This window comes from Chiloscyllium punctatum, chromosome 24 (genome assembly GCF_047496795.1).
Source record: "Chiloscyllium punctatum isolate Juve2018m chromosome 24, sChiPun1.3, whole genome shotgun sequence".
Taxonomy (NCBI): Eukaryota; Metazoa; Chordata; class Chondrichthyes; order Orectolobiformes; family Hemiscylliidae; genus Chiloscyllium; species Chiloscyllium punctatum.
Window position 1 is genome coordinate 39,835,422 of NC_092762.1, and position 6,277 is coordinate 39,841,698.

Here is a 6,277-nt window from a genome sequence, read left to right on the forward strand (position 1 = left end):
GGTCATGGGGAGAGAGGGGGAGTATGGCATTGAGAGAGATGATTAGCAGTGACCATGTTGAAAAGTGGAGGTGGTTGGATGGGCTGAACCTCCTACTCCTGTTCCTATTTTCTATGTTTCTGTAATATTAGCAATCAGTGATGTAGGATGACGACAAGAAAAGTATACTCCACTAAATGGAGATAAGAAACCAATCACTCATTAATTCCAGGAATGACTTTAGTCATAAGGCAATAGTTAACGTTTAAGAAAGAGGCATCTATTAAGCACATAGACAGCAGAGATCACGATTAGGGAGCTTTCAAAGACATACCTAAAAGACACTTGGACAGTGAAGAGGAACCATGAACTTATCAAAGAACATAAAACAAAGTATTAAATAATTTTGTAAATGTATCAATTTTTAAAAAGTTATTGATCATGGCCATTATGGGATAAATAGAATCATACAACAGGTAATGAAACACCACTGAGGGTTGCAGGTCTCCAGTCCAAGAAACAACCCTCCACCCCACCCTCTGTCTCCTACTATCATGCCAATTTTGTATTGAATTGGCAAGGTCATCCTGAATCCCATGTGATCTACCTTTACTAATTAGTCTACCATGTGGAACCTTGTCAAAGACTTTACTAAAGTCCATGTTGAGAGGTGACTTTATTGACGTTTATAAAATCATGAGGCGTGTAGATAAAGTGAATAACAAGGGTCTTTTCCTTTGGGAAAATTCAAAACTAGGAGGCAGATTTTTAGGGAAAGAGGAGAAAATTTTAAAAAGGACACGAAAGACATTTTTACACAGAGTGTAGTGTGTGGAATGCACTGCCAGAGTAGGTGGTGGAAGCAGGTACAGTTACAATGTTTAAAAGACATTTGGATAAGTACATGAATAGAAAAGATTTGGAGGGATATGGGCCATGTGCAGCAGGTGGGGCTAGTTTAGTTTGGGAACATGGCCAAGTTGGACTGAAGGGTCTATTTCCATGCTGTATGACTCTAACTCTAACTTTCAAATGTTGGTTGGGGGCTGTTATTTGCAGGTGACGGGATAACTGGAAATTGGGAGGCCTTCAAAAATGAGTTAACATAGAAACATTGAAAATAGATGGAGGAGAAGGCCATTTGGCCCTTCGAGTCTTCACCACCATTCAATATGAGCATGGCTGATCATGCAATTTCAGTATCCCATTCCCATTTTCTCACCATACCTCTTAATCCCTTTAGCTGTAAGGACCACATACACTTCCTTTTTGAATATATCTTAACAAATTGGCCGCTGGACCTTTCTTTGGGAGAGAATTCCACAGGTTCATAACTCTAAGTAAAGAACTTCTTCCTCATCTCAGTCCTGAATGGCTTACCCCTTATTCTTAGACTGTGACCCCCAGTTCTGGACCTCAACATCAGAAATACTCTTCCCATATCTAGCCTGTTCAGTCCAGTCAGGACTTTGTATGTTTCGATGAGATCCCCCCTTATTCTTCTAAATTTCAGTGAGTACAAGCCCAGTCAACCCAGTCTTTCTTCATATGTCAGTTCTGTCATCCCAGGAAGCGTACAAGTGCAGAGACAGTCTGTTCCTGTTAGTGTGAAGGGCAAGGCTAGGAGGTGGAGGGAATGCTGGATGACTAGAAAAAAATTAGGCATACGTTAGGTATAGACAGCAGGGATTGAGTGAATCCCTGAAGGAGTATAAGGGCAGTAGGAATACATTCAAGAGGAAAATCAGGATGGAAAGAAGGGTTCAGAAAAGATTTACAAGGAGATAGCTTTGGCAATTAGGGTTAAGGAGAATCCAAAGAGATTCTACAAATACATTAAGGACAACAGAGTAACTATGGACAGAATAGAGCCCCTTAGGTTGCTTATGTGTGGAAATGTAGGAGATGAGTGAGATACTAACTGAGAATCAATGTATCAGTGTTTACTATGGAAGCTAAATAACTTGGAGAAATAAATAGCAATATTAGCGAGTGTTGAGAAGATTTGTAGCTCAGGTTGGGGTTCTGGATGTAAGTTTGCTCGCTGAGCTGGAAGGTTTGTTTTCAGACACTTCGTTACCATGCTAGATAACATAATCAGTGAGCCTCTGATGAAGCATTGGTGGTATGGCCCACTTTTTAATTTATGTGTTTAGGTTTCCTTGAGTTTGTGAGGTCATTTCCTGTGGTGATGTCATTTCATGTTCTTTTTCTCAGGGGGTGCTAAATGACTTGAATCCCATTTATTGATTATTTGTTTGTTATTTAAGAAAGGTGGTAAAGAAAGCCAAGGAACAATGGGCCAGTGAGCCCGACATCAGAGGTGGGTAAGTTGGTCGAGGGGATTCAAAGGGACAGCATTTACATGAAATTGGAAAGTTAAGGGCTGATTAGGCATAGTCAACATGGCTTTGCACGTGGAAAAGCATGTCTCACTAATTTAATTGAGTTATTTGAAGAAGCAACGAAGAAAATTGAAGGCAGACTGATGGATGCTGTCTATATGAACTTTCACAAGGTGTTCATCAAAGTTCCTCATGGTAGTCTGGCTAGCAAGGTTAGATCACATGGAATACAGGGAGAGTTAGTCATTTAGGTACAAAATTGGCTATAAGGTAGGAGACAGAGGGTGGGTGGTGGTGGAGGGATTCTTTTCGGACTAGAACCCTGTGACCAGTGGTGTGTCGCAAGAATCAGTGCAGGGTCCACTGCTTTTTGTCATTTATGTGAATGATTTGGATGCAAACACTGGAAGTGCAGATGACACAGAATTGGTGGTGTAGTGGACAGCGAAGAAGGTTACGTCAGAGTGCAATGAAATCTTGATCAGATGGGCAAATGGGTTGAAGAGTGACAGATGGATTTTAATTTAGATAATTGTGAAGTGCTGCATTTTGATAAGGCAACTCAGTGCAGAACTTATACATTTAATAGTAAAGTCCTGGGGAGTATTGCCACATAAAGGTACCTTGGAGTGCAGGTTCATAGTTCTTTGAAAGTGGAGTTGCAGAAAGACAGGGTAGTTAAGAAGGTGTTTGGTATGCTTGTCTTTATTGGTCAGTGCATTGAGTTTAGAAGTTGGGAGATTATGTTGTGGCTGTACAAGACACTGGGCAAAAGTGAGGACTGCAGATGCTGGAGATCAGAGTCTAGATTAGAGTTGTGCTGGAAAAGCACAGCAGGTCAGGCAGCATCTGAGGAGCAGGAAAATTGACGTTTTGGGCAAAAGCCCTTCAACAGGAATGCCCGAAACATTGATTTTCCTGCTCCTTGGATGCTGACTGGCCTGCTGTGCTTTTCCAGCACCACTCTAATCTAGAATCTTTTCATGACACTGGTTATGTCACTTTTGGAATACTGTATTCAAGTCTGGTCTCCCTGCTGTAGGAAAGACGTTGTGAAACCTGAAAGGGTTCAGAAAAGATTTACAAGGATGTTGCCAGGGTTGGAGGGTTTGAGCTATAGGGAGATGCTGAACAGGCTGGGGCTGTTTTCCCTGGAGCGTTGGAGACTGAGGTGGAGGTTTATAAAATCATGAAGTGCATGATAGGGTGAATAGCCAAAGTATTTTCCCAGGGCACTGGAGTCCAAAACTGGATGGCATAGATTTAAGATGCAAAGGGAAAAACGTAAAAAGGACCAAAAGGGCAACCTTTTCATGCAGAGGGTGGTGTGTGTCTGGAATGCCGGGGGAGGTGGTAGAGACCGTTTCAACAACAACATTTAAAAGGTATCTGGATGGGTATATGAAAAGAGTCATAGAGCTGTACACAACGGAAACAGACCCTCCAGTCCAACTTTCCCCCCTCACCTTAAATCTACGCCTTCAGGAAAAAAGTCCTTGTCTACCCCTCCAACATCCTTGTAAATCATTTCTGAACTCTTTCAAGTTTCATAATGTCTTTCTTCTGGCAGGGAGACCAGAATTGAACGCAATACGCCAAAATTGGACTAACCAATGTCCTGTACACCTGCAGCATGACCTCCCTAATCCTACACTCAATGCACTGGTCAATAAAGGCAAGCATACCAAATGCTTTTTTCACTATCCTGTCTATATTCGACTCTCCTTTCAAGGAACTATGAACATGCAGACCAAAGTCTCTGTTCAGCAATACCCCCCAGGACCTTACCATATGTCCTGCCCTGATTTGCCTTTCCAAAATGCAGGACCTCACAGTGCTCTCATCAGTCCTCTCATTACTTCTTCAAAAAACTCAATCAACTTAGTGAGACATGATCTCTCATACACAAAGCAATGTTGACTATCTGTAATCAGTCCTTGCCTTTCCAAACAGAAGGATTTAGAGGGATACAGGCCAAATGCTAGCAAATTGGACTAATCAGTTTAGGTTATCTGGTTGGCATGGATGAGTTGAACCGAAGGGTCTGTTTCTATACAGTACATCTCTATGACTCTGACTCTAAAAGAAAAAAAAATTATAAAATTTTCAAGAAAATTCTAATTTTTTTCATGTCAATAAGTCATACAATGAAAATCTGTAAATATAAATTGTGCAAAATTCTCCCAAATTAACAACAGTTAAACTGAATTTGAGTTGCCGATCTCTTCTCCATAGTTTTGTAAACTTGAGTATCTTTCAGTGGCTGCTGATCATCAAATATTCTGCAAAAAATAGATTCGAGGAGCTTCCATTGCAGAAATATCTGAGCTTCAAGTAACACCTTTTCATCTAGAGAATAATATAATAAACACTAAAACATTGTTTCCCAATTTTAAAGCTGACGTTTTGGGGTTGTGAACTCTACAGCAGTAATTGCTGCCTGGCTTACTGTGTTCTTCCAGCCTCCTTACCTGTCTAGATTCTAGCATCTGCAGTTTTTTTTTCTCTAACCATGAAGCCCTGAACAAGCCATAATGGTTGTGCTCCTTGTCCCAAAGAAGACCCCCTGCTTTCACAGTGAATGCCACCCACTCTGACATTTTCTACCAAAGTGTGGCTACAATTTTCAAGTTTCGAAATCGGGTCACAGTGGAAGCACTGGTGTAAAATGCTGCTGTATTTACAGTGCTGGAGATCTGAAACAGTGGCAGATAATGCATGTCATAGAGTCATAGAGATGTACAGCATGGAAACAGACCCTTCGGTCCAACCCGTCCATGCCGACCAGATATCCCAACCCAATCTAGTCCCTCCTACCAGCACCCAGCCCATATCCTCCAAACTCTTCCTATTCATATAACCATCCAAATGCCTTTTAAATGTTGCAATTGTACCAGCCTCCACTACTTCCTCTGGCAGCTCATTCCATACATGTTCCACCCTCTGTGTGAAAAAGTTGCCTCTTAGGTCTCTTTTTATCTTTCTCCTCTCACCCTAAACCTATGCCCTCTAGTTCTGGATTCCCGACCCCAGGGAAAAGACTCTGCCTATTCACCCTATCCATGCCCCTCATAATTTTGTAAACCTCTATAAGGTCACCCCTCAGCCTACGACACTCCAGGAAAAACAGTCCCAGCCTGTTCAGCCTCTCCCTGTAGTTCAAATCTTCCAACCATGGCAACATCCTTGTAAATCTTTTCTGAACCCTCATCTTTAGCCTTAAGGAATCAATGTTTTTTTTCAAAGTATATATTCATTAACAATATAAACACAGTGTCCAAAAGAGGTCAGAGACTAGAAATATTTCAGTGAGTAAATCACCTCTCGAATGGCCAAACCCTGTCCACCATCCACAAGGCACGAGTAATGAGTGTGATGGAATACTCCCCACTTGTCTGGATGAGCTCCAACAATTCTCGAGAAGCTTGTTACCTTTCAGGACAAAGCAGCCCATTTGATTGGCCACACATCCACTCTCTACACTCCTGATGCTCAGTAGTGGCAAAAATTCACGAGGGATCCTTAGACAGCACCGTCCAAACCTTGACCACTATTCTCGAGAATGACAAAGGCAGCGGATGTATGACAACACCACCACCTTCAAGTTCCCCTCCAAGCTATTCACCATTCTGACTTGGAAATAGATTGCTGCTCCATCAGTGTCAGTGGGTCAAAAGCTGTAATTTCCCTCCATAGTAGCATTGTGGGTCGACCTACAGCATATGGACTGTAGCTGTTTGAGAAGGCAGCTCATCATTACCTTCTCGAGGGCAACTAGGGATAGGGAATAAATGTTGGCCAAGTTAGTAACACTCATTTCATGAATGAATTTAGAAGAAAATTAGTGATTTCACCTCTATAGTCTTGTGTGGCAGGGAATTCCACAGGCTGACCACCCTCTGTGTGAAGGAATATCTCCTTATTCCAGTTTGAAATGACCAATGCGCATTCTG